Source organism: Capricornis sumatraensis, chromosome 18 (assembly GCF_032405125.1).
Source record: "Capricornis sumatraensis isolate serow.1 chromosome 18, serow.2, whole genome shotgun sequence".
Classification (NCBI taxonomy): domain Eukaryota; kingdom Metazoa; phylum Chordata; class Mammalia; order Artiodactyla; family Bovidae; genus Capricornis; species Capricornis sumatraensis.
The window spans coordinates 68,444,469-68,458,443 of record NC_091086.1 but is presented as its reverse complement, the minus strand read 5'-3'; the positions used below and the strand labels follow the sequence as shown (position 1 = coordinate 68,458,443).

Sequence of the window (13,975 nt, the reverse complement as noted above, 5' to 3'; positions counted from 1 at the left end):
TAAGAAAGGAGACTTTGTAAAAGTCTCCAAGTTCTGCTTCTGTTACAATCGACCAGGGAATAAGAGGCTCTTTGATTCAAAGGGCTGTTCTGCTTTGAAAAGTCTGAAATACTTTTCAAAGACAAAGTTTCCAACTTGCTGACATATCTTAGAGGTCTAATTTCACCTGTATCAAAAATATATATCTGCCTTGGCCCTGACAGATGAAAATTCTAGAAGTTTACTCTAAGGACACAGAGATTTCTCTGAGAATTTAGTCATCAGAATACCCATGGCACCTTTTATGTAGGAGTGGCCCAAGCTCATGCCTACAACGGCACAAGCTGAGTTAAAGGCAACAGAAGGGGCCTCTTTAATGGAATGCACAGCTAGGAGGGGAGTGAACTTCCAGTCCCACAAAAGACATCAGACGATCCAGACAAAGGTGAATCTCCTGAGTGCTTTTATTACCCCACCACCTGGGAAGGCCTTCTTCTTCTCCCAACCATGGCCAGGATTTGGTTCTAGCAGAAAACCTTTGCAGGGCTTCCCAGGTGGCGCTAGTGGTAAAGAACCTTCCTGCCAAAGCAGGAGACTTTAAGACGAGGGTCCAATCCCTGGGTCGGGAAGATCTCCTGAAGGAGGGCATGGCAACTCACTCCAGTATTCTTGCCTGGACAGTCCTATGGATGGGGAAGCATGGAAGTCCATAGGGTCACAAAGTGTCAGACACAACGCAAGTGATGGAAGCATAGAAAACTTTTGCAGCAACTGATTTACAGACAGCACAGCCTACTGGAGGGAGGCTAGAGGAAGTGAGGAAACAGAAGAAGGCACAAAGAGGCTGAAAAGTTTAGGAACTGTGGGAAAGGGTGAAGAAAAGAGATAATGATCCAGGCAAGGCAATAATTCTCAAGCTATGTAGCATTAGAATATCCTGGAGGGTGCGTTCATGTAGACAGTTGGGCCCCATGTTGGCATCATAAGTGGAGTTGGATAATTTGCATATTTGGTGATGCTGACATTGAAGATCTACACTAAAGTAGAGCTGTAATGGGGAAGAGTTAATTTTGACTCATCCGTGTTAGACCTGTTTCTTTGACTTTAACCCTGTTGGTTTTTTTTTTTTTTTTGCCATTTTTTGTTATTATAATCATACATGATGGCCTGCCTCTGAGAGTGGGGCGCTTTTCCTGACTGTTAAGCTAAAGTGCCTTTGTTCAGAATCCTGTCCACCTGTAGATGGCTGGAAGAAAGTAATTAACACATTCCCCCTGTCGAGGCTTGCCACCATAGGAGATAATTACAAGATTAATGGCCTTTTTTTTTACTTTGTTTCCTCGCCTCCCCCCATCTCTGATTTATAAAAGAATCTGGCATCCAGACTCTGGCAAGATGGTTATTTTGAAACCTTAGTCTGCCATTTTCTTGGTCAGCTGGCTTTCCAGATGAAGCTGTATTCCTTGTCTCAACACCTCCTCTCTCAGATTCACTGGCCTTTCCTGTGGTGAGCAGGGAGAGCTTAGACTCCATAACAACCCTCTAGTTCTAGGGGTGGGGCTGGAGTTTGGTTGGGGAGGGTACTGTTCTTTGCTGGAGCCTTCCATGTGCAGATTCTGAGTCTGTGGCCACAGGAGTAGCTGAACAGAAGGAATCTCCGAACCCACGCTATAATTGACACAACTATTCTCATTTCATTTCCCCAACATCCTTCCCTGTTACATTTCATTCTGTTTTACAGATGAGAAAGGCAGGCTCAGATGGGGTGTCCACGGCCCCATGGGTGGTAAAAGTGGAGACGTCAGAACAAAACCCAGGTCTGTGAAGGAGAGAAAAGCAAGGGGCTTCAAGTTCGACGTACAACAGGGACTACCTTTTTTAGGAATTAAATCAAAATAAAATATATTTAATTCCAAAAGGCTACTGAACATCCATGCTTTCTTTAATATCAAAAAAGTTCTGCAGGCATGTTTAAAGAGGCTCTATCAGCGTTTTAACGTAACACCACTGGGAACAGTTATTCAATGAAAAACATTTGCTGATCTTGAAATATAAGCAAAACTCCTCAGTGCCTCAGACAATGTAACTGAGCAAATGTGGGCAGCATTTTTACGTAAAGTGTTAGAGATTCCACCCTGGGATGGCCAACCCTTTCCTGGCAACATCCCTGGGAGGGAGGAAGACATCTTTCTATGAAAGAAGAAGTGGTGACAGGCACACTGCTGTTATTACTAAAAGGACAGCCTTTGCAGGAGAGCATTTTTATACCCAGAAATGATTTTCACCACATTGAGTTCTGATGCTGTTAGAGCCCAGTCAGACCTCTTTGGTCAGAAAAGTGCTGAGTGCAATGAATGACTCCCTTTCCCTACTTTGATGAGGCCATGCTTCCAAAGACAGAATGACAGAAAGTTAGATTTGAAAGGACAGCTGTAGAGACGGACAGCTCATGTGCAGCTTAGTCTCAAACACCCTCTGCCCCTTTTCCTCACCCAGGAATACTCAGTCTTTCCTTGGAGCAGCTTTACAACGGGGATGGCTGCCTCCTAATTCACAAATAAGCATCACTATGATCAGCCCCGTTTTCACTGGTCTTCAATGAATGGGCAGGGCCAGCCAGTGGGAAAGATCAAGAATTAATAACTTTTTCAACATCATACCTTTTCAATACTAATTTTGTTTGAGTTTCTGTTTGATTTTAGTCCAGTCTCTGCCAAAATTTTTTAAAAGTTATTAACAGGCTACAATAAGAAAATGTGTAATATACTGAGAAATGAGAAAGACTAATGAGGTCCCGAGAGGGACAAAGAAGTGATTAGGACACACACCTAAATCTCCCCCTACCCCTCTCTAGTGATGCAAGGTGGGCGGGTGGGCAGGAAGGTACCACAGGGCCTGCAGTAGGATGAGGCATCATATGTGTTAATATTTTTAAGTGAACTGAGGTGTGAACATGTCTCTCTTTCAATGGCTAAGAGCATCCTATAAGCCTTTGGGATTGGGTTTCCACTTTTATTCCTGATAGAGTGAAACATTTCAGAAGATTACCTTTGATTTTTACCCCCTGCCCCAATATGAAATTTACTATACTTGTGCATTTTGCTGTTTAAAAATGAAAATTCCAATAACCTTGTGTGTTGGTCACTGGTTGTAGTTATGGTCCTATATAAGTGACTGCATAAGGGTCTGATAAACAGCCAGTGTCCAGCCTACAAAATTCCTCCCCTCCTGCTGCACTTAAACCATCTTCTACTCATTTTGAGTGAGGTGATTTCCATGTCTGGCTAGAAGCTGGTACAGCAAAATTTCTATGCATAAAAGTTAACACTGAAACAAAGCCTTGTACATATTTTGTTTAAAAAAAAAAGTGCAACGATACTGTAATTTCTATTTCTTAGAAATAATCACTACAATCTTGATCAAATTGTCAGTTGATACAGTCCCTTGGACTGCAAGGAGATCCAACCAGTCCATCCTAAAGGAAATCAGTCCTGAATATTCATAGGAAGGACTGATGTTGAAGCTGAAACTCCAATACTTTGGCCACCTGATGCGAAGAGCTGACTCATTTGAAAATACCCTGATGCTGGGAAAGATTGAAGGGGATGACAAAGAGGAGGAGAAGGGGATGACAGAGGATGAGATGGTTCGATGGTATCACAGACTCAATGGGCATGAGTTTGAGTAGACTCTGGGAGTTGGTGATGGACAGGGAGGCCTGGCATGCTGCAGTCCATGGGGTCACAAAGAATTGGATACGACTGAGCAACTGAACTGAACTGAACGTAATTTGGAAATTTCTACTTAAAGTATATTCTATAATCTTTTCATCTCTCTTGTTTTCTCCACCCAGCCTGATCCTTGGCATTCATAACCAGTCTCCATTGCGGGTCTTCTCATACCTGGTCCACCTCCAGCCCCTTGAGCCCTGGGTTCCACCCCTGTTAAAATTCCTTACCATCCTTCCTACAGCCCCACACAACTCTGGACTGTTGATCACCAGGCAACTTTGTCTCATCTCCCAGTTTACAATTAGCAGAGCCCAGATGCTGGGTCTCTGCAGAATCTGGGCTGGGTTCCTGAGACTCTATACAAGTGTGAAGAGGGGCACAGGGCTGCCAGAGGGCTTCAGAGAGCAGAGCTGAGATCACTTCAAGGAACACAGGTAGTCTGGAGGCAAAACTGAAATATGAAGCCACACACTGTTGTGAGGCCAGCCCACCAGGACAGGCATGGGGAGAGGCAGAATCCACAGAGACGACAGCACAGACCTGATATTCAAGCTGCTCCCTCCCTGATGTGGGGGAGGCGTGGGGCACATTCTCCACATTGAGCTGCCGGCAGCCCAGGTTGGGTGCTCTGAGTGCCAGGCAGCGTAGCACCAGACCCTCTCCTCCTGCCTGGCATAGATCAGCAGGAGCAAGCAGGTAAACACTTTGGACGTTTGGGCTCCCCTGCACCTGCCTGGTGAACTCATTTCTTTCCAGAAGCATTTCCTTCTAGTGTTGCCTTTTTCTGACATCTCACCCAGAGAGCAGAACCTAGGATGACAGAGGGTAAGTCCCTGGCTTTGAAACCTTGCAACTGGGATTTGCTGGGCTGGGTTTCCAAGCTGCTTTGACTCAGCACTCCATTTTATTTTCCATGTCTCTGTTTCTGGAAGTGGAATGTCTATAACTATTACCCCGTGCCTGTTCCAACACTGTATGCTGGGGGCAAATAAGCTGTTTCTTTAGAATCATAGGTTCACAGGTGGAGAGGAACTCTTTCCCAGCAGCTGTACTTTATGGGTCACTCATGTTCTTCATGGTTACTTATCTACACCTACCTGATTAGATGATTCTGGTTTTGAATTTTTGAGCTGAAGAGATTTAGGACCTTAAGTTGATGCTGTAGTTGGGATGAAAAGACATGGGGTGGATGTGGATCTTTGGGGACCAGAAGGTGGACTGGGATGGACCAAATAATAGCCCCCAAAGATGTCTGTGTCCTAATCCCCGGAAACTGAATGGATTACTTTACATGATAAAAGGGGCTTTGCAGATGGAATTAAGGTTATAGACTTTAAAATAGGGAGCTTGTCCTGGATGATATCTATGGACCCAGTCTAATCACATGAGCCTTAACAGCAGAGAGCATTCTCTAGCTGGAATCAGAGAGATACAGCAGAACGGAAGTCAGAGAGATCCCAGCAGGAGAACTCAGCTCCCTCTCTGCTGCTGGTTTTGTGGCATATGGACCACACGCAAAGGTGAAAGAGAGAGGAAGCTGGTTCCTAGCTGACAGCTGGCAAAGAGACAGACACTTCAGTCCGACAGCCACAAGGAACTCGATTCTGGCAACAACCTGAAGGAGCTTGGAAGCAGGCCCTCCCAAGAACCATTAGTAAGGAACATAACCCTGGTGACACCTTGATTTTAAGTTAGTAAAACCAGCATTAGATTTTCAACCCACAGAAAATGTAAGATAATAAACTTTTGTTGTTCTAAGTCACTAAACTTGTAGTAATTTGTTACAGCAGCAATAAGAAACTAGCACACAGTGTTTGACTTGTTTGACTCAAGGGTAAATGGAATTCTTCTCAACACCACACACAGACACACACCCCTTCCCTTTGTTGTTGTTCATGGACTGAAGCACACTATACTCCTCTGTCCTCCAGTATCTCCTGGAATTTGCTCAAATTCATGTCTGTCAAGACAGTGATGTCATCCAACCATCTCATCCTCTGTTGCCTCCTTCTCCTCCTGCTCCCAATCTTTCCCAATATCAGGATCTTTTCCAATGAGTTGGCTCTTTGCATCAGATGACCAAAGTATTGGAGCTTCAGCTTCAGCATCAGTCCTTCCAATGAATATGCAGAGTTGATTTCATTTAGGATTGACTGGTTTGATCTCCTTGCAGTCCAAGGGACTCTCAAGAGTCTTCTCCAGCACCACATTTCAAAAGCATCAATTCTTCAGCACTCAGCCTTCGTTATGGTCCCTTCCCTAGAAAACTGTTTATCTGCAGTGGGCTCATGCAAGCTTTAAGAAGGTATTTCCAGATGACCAAATAATTGTATAGATTTGATTAAGACCCAAATAACCCATGTATAAGAAAATAAAAATTATGCCTATTGGAGTGAGGTGCTACCCTTAACTGTGCAAGATTAGGAGATAGTCTATGTAACTCAGAGCATACTAAGGCCCTCTGCACAGGAAATACTGATGGGATAGGATGATGCACCTTTTGAGGCAAAAGTATGCTGCTTTAATTTATTTTTCCCCCTTGCTGAGCTGATTAAACGCAAGAGTGCCACCAGGTTAGTGGTCATCTTGGCCCGGCTTGCTCTCCTGCCTGGCTGACATCCTTCACTTCTTCCAGTCCTCTTTCTGGCAGAAGCAGCCCCCCAAACCTCAGTCTTTACAGCTTCCAGGGAACAGAGTGCTGTGGCTGGTACTCAGCACTGTGTGGGAAATGAGTGGACTGTAGGGAGAGAAATGAGTCAGCTTCTCAGCCCTGCTTGAGTGAAGTCTGTACTGCAGCCTCGTTGCTTTAAATGAATTCCCAGAACATCATCTGAAATGCTAACCCTAAGTACCAAATGGTAGGAACCACATCAGGAATAGCCTCAACCTCCATAAACTTTTATTGCGTACGAATAATGGGAGGTTGGATTTACTTGAAAAGCTTTTGACTTCTCTGTCTACATATGTTTTTTTTTTATTTTTTTTATTTTTTTATTTTTTTTATTTTTTTATTTTTTATTTTTTAGTTATTTTATTTTATTTTATTTTCCTTTTTTTTTAAATTAAATTTTAAAATCTTTAATTCTTACATGTGTTCCCAAACATGAAACCCCCTCCCACCTCCCTCCCCATAACATCTCTGTGGGTCATCCCCATGCACCAGCCCCAAGCATGCTGTATCCTGCGTCAGACATAGACTGGCGATTCAATTCTTACATGATAGTATACATGATAGAATGCCATTCTCCCAAATCATCCCGCCCTCTCCCTCTCTCTCTGAGTCCAAAAGTCCATTATACACAGCTGTGTCTTTTTTCCTGTCTTGCATACAGGGTCGTCATTGCCATCTTTCTAAATTCCATATATATGTGTTAGTATACTGTATTGGTGTTTTTCTTTCTGGCTTACTTCACTCTGTATAATCGGCTCCAGTTTCATCCATCTCATCAGAACTGATTCAAATGAATTCTTTTTAACGGCTGAGTAATACTCCATTGTGTACATGTACCAAAGCTTTCTTATCCATTCATCTGCTGATGGACATCTAGGTTGTTTCCATGTCCTGGCTATTATAAACAGTGCTGCGATGAACATTGGGGTACATGTGTCTCTTTCAATTCTGGTTTCCTCGGTGTGTATACCCAGCAGTGGGATTGCTGGGTCATAAGGTAGTTCTATTTGCAATTTTTTAAGGAATCTCCACACTGTTCTCCATAGTGGCTGTACTAGTTTGCATTCCCACCAACAGTGTAGGAGGGTTCCCTTTTCTCCACACCCTCTCCAGCATTTATTGCTTGCAGATTTTTGGATCGCAGCCATTCTGACTGGTGTGAAGTGGTACCTCATTGTGGTTTTGATTTGCATTTCTCTGATAATGAGTGATGTTGAGCATCTTTTCATGTGTTTGTTAGCCATCCGTATGTCTTCTTTGGAGAAATGTCTATTTAGTTCTTTGGCCCATTTTTTGATTGGGTCGTTTATTTTTCTGGAATTGAGCTGCATAAGTTGCTTGTATATTTTTGAGATTAGTTGTTTGTCAGTTGCTTCATTTGCTATTATTTTCTCCCATTCAGAAGGCTGTCTTTTCACCTTGCGTATATTTTCCTTTGTTGTGCAGAAGCTTTTAATTTTAATTAGATCCCATTTGTTTATTTTTGCTTTTATTTCCAGAATTCTGGGAGGTGGATCATAGAGGATCCTGCTGTGATTTATGTCTGAGAGTGTTTTGCCTATATTCTCCTCTAGGAGTTTTATAGTTTCTGGTCTTACATTTAGATCTTTAATCCATTTTGAGTTTATTTTTGTGTGCGGTGTTAGAAAGTGATCTAGTTTCATTCTTTTACAAGTGGTTGACCAGTTTTCCCAGCACCACTTGTTAAACAGATTGTCTTTACTCCATTGTATATTCTTGCCTCCTTTGTCAAAGATAAGGTGTCCATATGTGTGTGGATTTATCTCTGGGCTTTCTATTTTGTTCCATTGATCTATATGTCTGTCTTTGTGCCAGTACCATACTGTTTTGATGACTGTGGCTTTGTAGTAGAGCCTGAAGTCAGGCAAGTTGATTCCTCCAGTTCCATTCTTCTTTCTCAAGATTGCTTTGGCTATTCGAGGTTTTTTGTATTTCCATACAAATCTTGAAATTATTTGTTCTAGTTCTGTGAAAAATATGGCTGGTAGCTTGATAGGGATTGCATTGAATTTGTAAATTGCTTTGGGTAGTATACTCATTTTCACTATATTGATTCTTCCAACCCATGAACATGGTATATTTCTCCATCTATTAGTGTCCTCTTTGATTTCTTTCATCAGTGTTTTATAGTTTTCTATATATAGGTCTTTAGTTTCTTTGGGTAGATATATTCCTAAGTATTTTATTCTTTTCGTTGCAATGGTGAATGGAATTGTTTCCTTAATTTCTTTTTCTACTTTCTCATTATTAGTGTATAGGAATGCAAGGGATTTCTGTGTGTTGATTTTATATCCTGCAACTTTACTATATTCATTGATGAGCTCTAGTAATTTTCTGGTGGAGTCTTTAGGGTTTTCCATGTAGAGGATCATGTCATCTGCAAACAGTGAGAGTTTTACTTCTTCTTTTCCAATTTGGATTCCTTTTATTTCTTTTTCTGCTCTGATTGCTGTGGCCAAAACTTCCAGAACTATGTTGAATAGTAGTGGTGAAAGTGGACACCCTTGTCTTGTTCCTGACTTTAGGGGAAATGCTTTCAATTTTTCACCATTAAGGATAATGTTTGCTGTGGGTTTGTCATATATAGCTTTTATTATGTTGAGGTATGTTCCTTCTATTCCTGCTTTCTGGAGAGTTTTTATCATAAATGGATGTTGAATTTTGTCAAAGGCCTTCTCTGCATCTATTGAGATAATCATATGGTTTTTATTTTTCAATTTGTTAATGTGGTGAATTACATTGATTGATTTGCGGATATTGAAGAATCCTTGCATCCCTGGAATAAAGCCCACTTGGTCATGGTGTATGATCTTTTTAATATGTTGTTGGATTCTGATTGCTAGAATTTTGTTGAGGATTTTTGCATCTGTGTTCATCAGTGATATTGGCCTGTAGTTTTCTTTTTTTGTGACATCTTTGTCAGGTTTTGGTATTAGGGTGATGGTGGCCTCATAGAATGAGTTTGGAAGTTTACCTTCCTCTGCAATTTTCTGGAAGAGTTTGAGTAGGATAGGTGTTAGCTCTTCTCGAAATTTTTGGTAGAATTCAGCTGTGAAGCCGTCTGGACCTGGGCTTTTGTTTGCTGGAAGATTTCTGATTACAGTTTCAATTTCCGTGCTGGTGATGGGTCTGTTAAGATTTTCTATTTCTTCCTGGTTCAGTTTTGGAAAATTGTACTTTTCTAAGAATTTGTCCATTTCTTCCACATTGTCCATTTTATTGGCATACAACTGCTGATAGTAGTCTCTTATGATCTTTTGTATTTCTGTGTTGTCTGTTGTGATCTCTCCATTTTCATTTCTAATTTTATTGATTTGATTTTTCTCTCTTTGCTTCTTGATGAGTCTGGCTAGTGGTTTGTCAATTTTATTTATCCTTTCAAAGAACCAGCTTTTGGCCTTGTTGATTTTTGCTATGGTCTCTTTTGTTTCTTTAGCATTTATCTCTGCCCTAATTTTTAAGATTTCTTTCCTTCTACTAACTCTGGGGTTCTCCAATTCTTCCTTTTCTAGTTGCTTTAGTTGTAGAGTTAGGTTATTTATTTGACTTTTTTCTTGTTTCTTGAGGTATGCCTGTATTGCTATGAACTTTCCTCTTAGCACTGCTTTTATAGTGTCCCACAGGTTTTGGGTTGTTGTGTTTTCATTTTCATTAGTTTCTATGCATATTTTGATTTCTTTTTTGATTTCTTCTGTGATTTGTTGGTTATTCAGAAGTGTGTTGTTCAACCTCCATATGTTGGAATTTTTAGTAGTTTTTCTCCTGTAATTGAGATCTAATCTTAATGCATTATGGTCAGAAAAGATGCTTGGAATGATTTCGATTTTTTTGAATTTATCAAGTTTAGATTTATGGCCCAGGATGTGATCTATCCTGGAGAAGGTTCCATGAGCACTTGAAAAAAAGGTGAAATTCATTGTTTTGGGGTGAAATGTCCTATAGATATCAATTAGGTCTAATTGATCTAATGTATCATTTAAAGTTTGCGTTTCTTTGTTAATTTTCTGTTTAGTTGATCTGTCCATAGGTGTGAGTGGGGTATTAAAGTCTCCCACTATTATTGTGTTATTGTTGATTTCCCCTTTCATACTTGTTAGCATTTGTCTTATATATTGCGGTGCTCCTATATTGGGTGCATATATATTTATAATTGTTATATCTTCTTCTTGGATTGATCCTTTGATCATTATGTAGTGGCCTTCTTTGTCTCTTTTCACAGCCTTTGTTTTAAAGTCTATTTTATCAGATATGAGTATTGCCACTCCTGCTTTCTTTTGGTCTCTATTTGCATGGTATATCTTATTCCAGCCCTTCACTTTCAGTCTATATGTGTCCCTTGTTTTGAGGTGGGTCTCTTGTAAGCAGCATATAGAGGGGTCTTGTTTTTGTATCCATTCGGCCAGTCTTTGCCTTTTGGTTGGGGCGTTCAACCCATTTACGTTTAAGGTAATTATTGATAAGTATGATCCCGTTACCATTTACTTTATTGTTTTGGGTTCGGGTTTATACACCCTTTTCGGTTTCCTGTCTAGAGAATATCCTTTAGAATTTGTTGGAGAGCTGGTTTGGTGGTGCTGAATTCTCTCAGCTTTTGCTTGTCTGTAAAGCTTTTGATTTCTCCTTCGTATTTGAATGAGATCCTTGCTGGGTACAGTAATCTGGGCTGTAGGTTATTGTCTTTCATCACTTTAAGTATGTCTTGCCATTCCCTCCTGGCCTGAAGAGTTTCTATTGAAAGATCAGCTGTTATCCTTATGGGAATCCCCTTGTGTGTTATTTGTTGTTTTTCCCTTGCTGCTTTTAATATTTGTTCTTTGTGTTTGACCTTTGTTAATTTAATTAATATGTGTCTTGGGGTGTTTCGCCTTGGGTTTATCCTATTTGGAACTCTCTGTGTTTCTTGGACTTGGGTGATTATTTCCTTCCCCATTTTAGGGAAGTTTTCAACTATTATCTCCTCAAGGATTTTCTCATGATCTTTCTTTCTGTCTTCTTCTTCTGGGACTCCTATAATTCGAATGTTGGAGCGTTTCATATTGTCCTGGAGGTCTCTGAGATTGTCCTCATTTCTTTTAATTCGTATTTCTTGTTTCCTCTCTGATTCATTTATTTCTACCATTCTATCTTCTATTTCACTAATCCTATCTTCTGCCTCCGTTATTCTACTATTTGTTGCCTCCAGAGTGTTTCTGATCTCATTTATTGCATTATTCATTATATTTCGACTCTTTTTTATTTCTTCTAGGTCCTTGTTAAACCTTTCTTGCATCTTCTCAATCCTTGTCTCTAGGCTATTTATCTGTGATTCCATTTTGATTTCAAGATTTTGGATCATTTTCACTATCAATATTCGGAATTCCTTCTCAGGTAGATTCCCTACTTCTTCCTCTTTTGTTTGGTTTGGTGGGCAACTCTCCTGTTCCTTTACCTGCTGAGTATTCCTCTGTCTCTTCATCTTGGTTATATTGCTGCGTTTGGGGTGGTCTTTTTATATTCTGGTAATTTGTGGAGTTCTCTTTATTATGGAGCTTCCTCACTGTGGGTGGGGTTCTATCAGTGGCTTGTCAAGGTTTCCTGGTTAGGGAGGCTTGTGTTGGAGTTCTGGTGGGTGGAGCTGGGTTTCTTCTCTCTGGAGTGCAGTGGAGTGACCAGTGATGGGTTATGAGACATCAAAGGTTTTGGAATAATTTTGAGCTGCCTGTATATTCAAGCTCAGGGGAGTGTTCCTTTGTTGCTGGAGAATTTGAGTGATATGTCTTGTTTTGGAACTTGTTGGCCCTTGGGTGGAGCTTGGTTTCAGTGTAAGTATGAAGGTATTTGATGAGCTCCTATTGCTTAATGTTCCCTGAATTCAAGAGTTCTCTAATGTTTTCAGGCTTTGTATTTAAGCCTCCTGCTTCTGGTCTTCAGTTTTTACAGTAGCCTCTAGACTTCTCCATCTATACAGCACCGATGATAAAACATCTAGGTTAAAGATGAAAAGTTTCTCCACATTGAGGGACACTCAGAGAGGTTCACTGAGTTACAAGGAGAAGAGAAGATGGAGGGGGTAGTTAGAGGTAACTGGAATGAGATGCGGTGAGATCAAAAGAGGAGAGAGCAAGCTAGGCAGTAGTCACTTCCTTATGTGCGCTCTATAGTCTGGCCCGCTCAGGTATTTACGGAGTTATACAGGGAAGAGGGGAGGGAGGAAGTAGACAGAGGTGACCCGGAGGATAAGAGAGAGGAATGAGAAGGAGAGAGACAAATCCTGCCAGTAACCAGTTCCTTAGGTGTTCTCCACTGTCTGGAACACACAGAGATTCACAGAGTTGGATAGAGAAGAGATGGGGGAGAAAAGAGACAGAGGCCACCTGGTGGAGAAAAAGGAGAGTCCATAGGAGAAGAGAGTGGTCAAGCCAGTAATCTCGCTCTCAGGTAAACTTGGGTAGTGAAGTTTGGGTTTTTAAATGAACATAATTGACAACAAAAACCTAAGAGCAAAGGTTAAAAATCTAGAGTAGAGGTTGGATTTTCAAAAATACAATATTAAAGAAAAGAAGCAGAAGGAAAAAGCAGGAAAGAAAGAAAGAAAAAAAACCAAGAATTATTAAAAAAAACAAGCAAACAAAAAAAACAAAACAAACAAACAAAAAAAACCCGACCAACAACCATCCAAAGGCTATATATGGTGTTTGCCTTAAAAAAAAAAAAAAAAGTCTTTTTTTTAAAAATAGTAATAATAGGTTATAGTAATAAAAATTAGAGGAGAAATAGAAGACTTAACAATTAAAAAAAAGGTTAGAAAAAAAAAAGAAAAAAAAAAAGGAATGATTTTTAAAATAGTAAAAATATATCTGGCTCTTCTCTGATGTTTTGGGCCGTGTGGGATCACTTCCAAGGTGGTTCCCTCTGTTTAACTTCTTCCGTTTGCTGGTTTTTCAGGCTCACTAGTTCAGTCGCGCTGTGGGGAGGGGGGATGCCGCAAACAAATAGCGCTGTCGTGTGCTCACAGTGTCACAGCCCCGCTTGACCTGTCCCTTCTTGCGGCACACAAACCGCTCTGGCTCTACGATGCACAGCCGGGAACCGTCTGGGGCCGGCCCTAGGCTGCGTGCACTTCCCGGTCCAAGCCGCTCATGTTTGGCGCTCAGGCAGCCCTCAGAGGCACAGATTCGGCTGGGACTGCACTTTGTGCCCTTCCCAGGTCCGAGTAGCTCAGGAGTTTGGCGAGCGTGATCACCGCGGCCTGTCACCTTTTCTGTCGCTGCTGCTCAACTTTCTGGGTGGACCGCTGGCGTCCCCCGTGAGGCAGATTGTGACTGTCCAGCACCCCCAGAAGTCTTAGCAAAGAAGCCCGCTTGCAGTTAGGTAAGTAAAGTCTCTCCGGGTCTGCAACTGCCCCTTTCCAGTCCTTACGGCTCTGGCTGCCTGTCCCCGGCGGGGGATGGTCTGCAGCCGGCTTTTTCCGTTCCGTCCTTTGTTCTGTGCTCGGTCCTGGCGGCGTCTTATGTTCGAGCTTTTCGTGCTGTAGCTATCCCACAGTCTGGTTTGCTAGCGCAAGTTAGGTCGTTCTGGTTGCGCGTGGGGCGTT

At 41.5% G+C, this 13,975-nt stretch overlaps 1 protein-coding gene across 2 annotated transcripts in view; it reads right to left on the bottom strand.

The window, feature by feature from the left end:
• The window catches only part of CTNND2 (catenin delta 2), a 935,828-nt gene that overhangs the window by 151,199 nt on the left and 770,654 nt on the right, over positions 1–13,975 (bottom strand). The window lies entirely within an intron of this gene.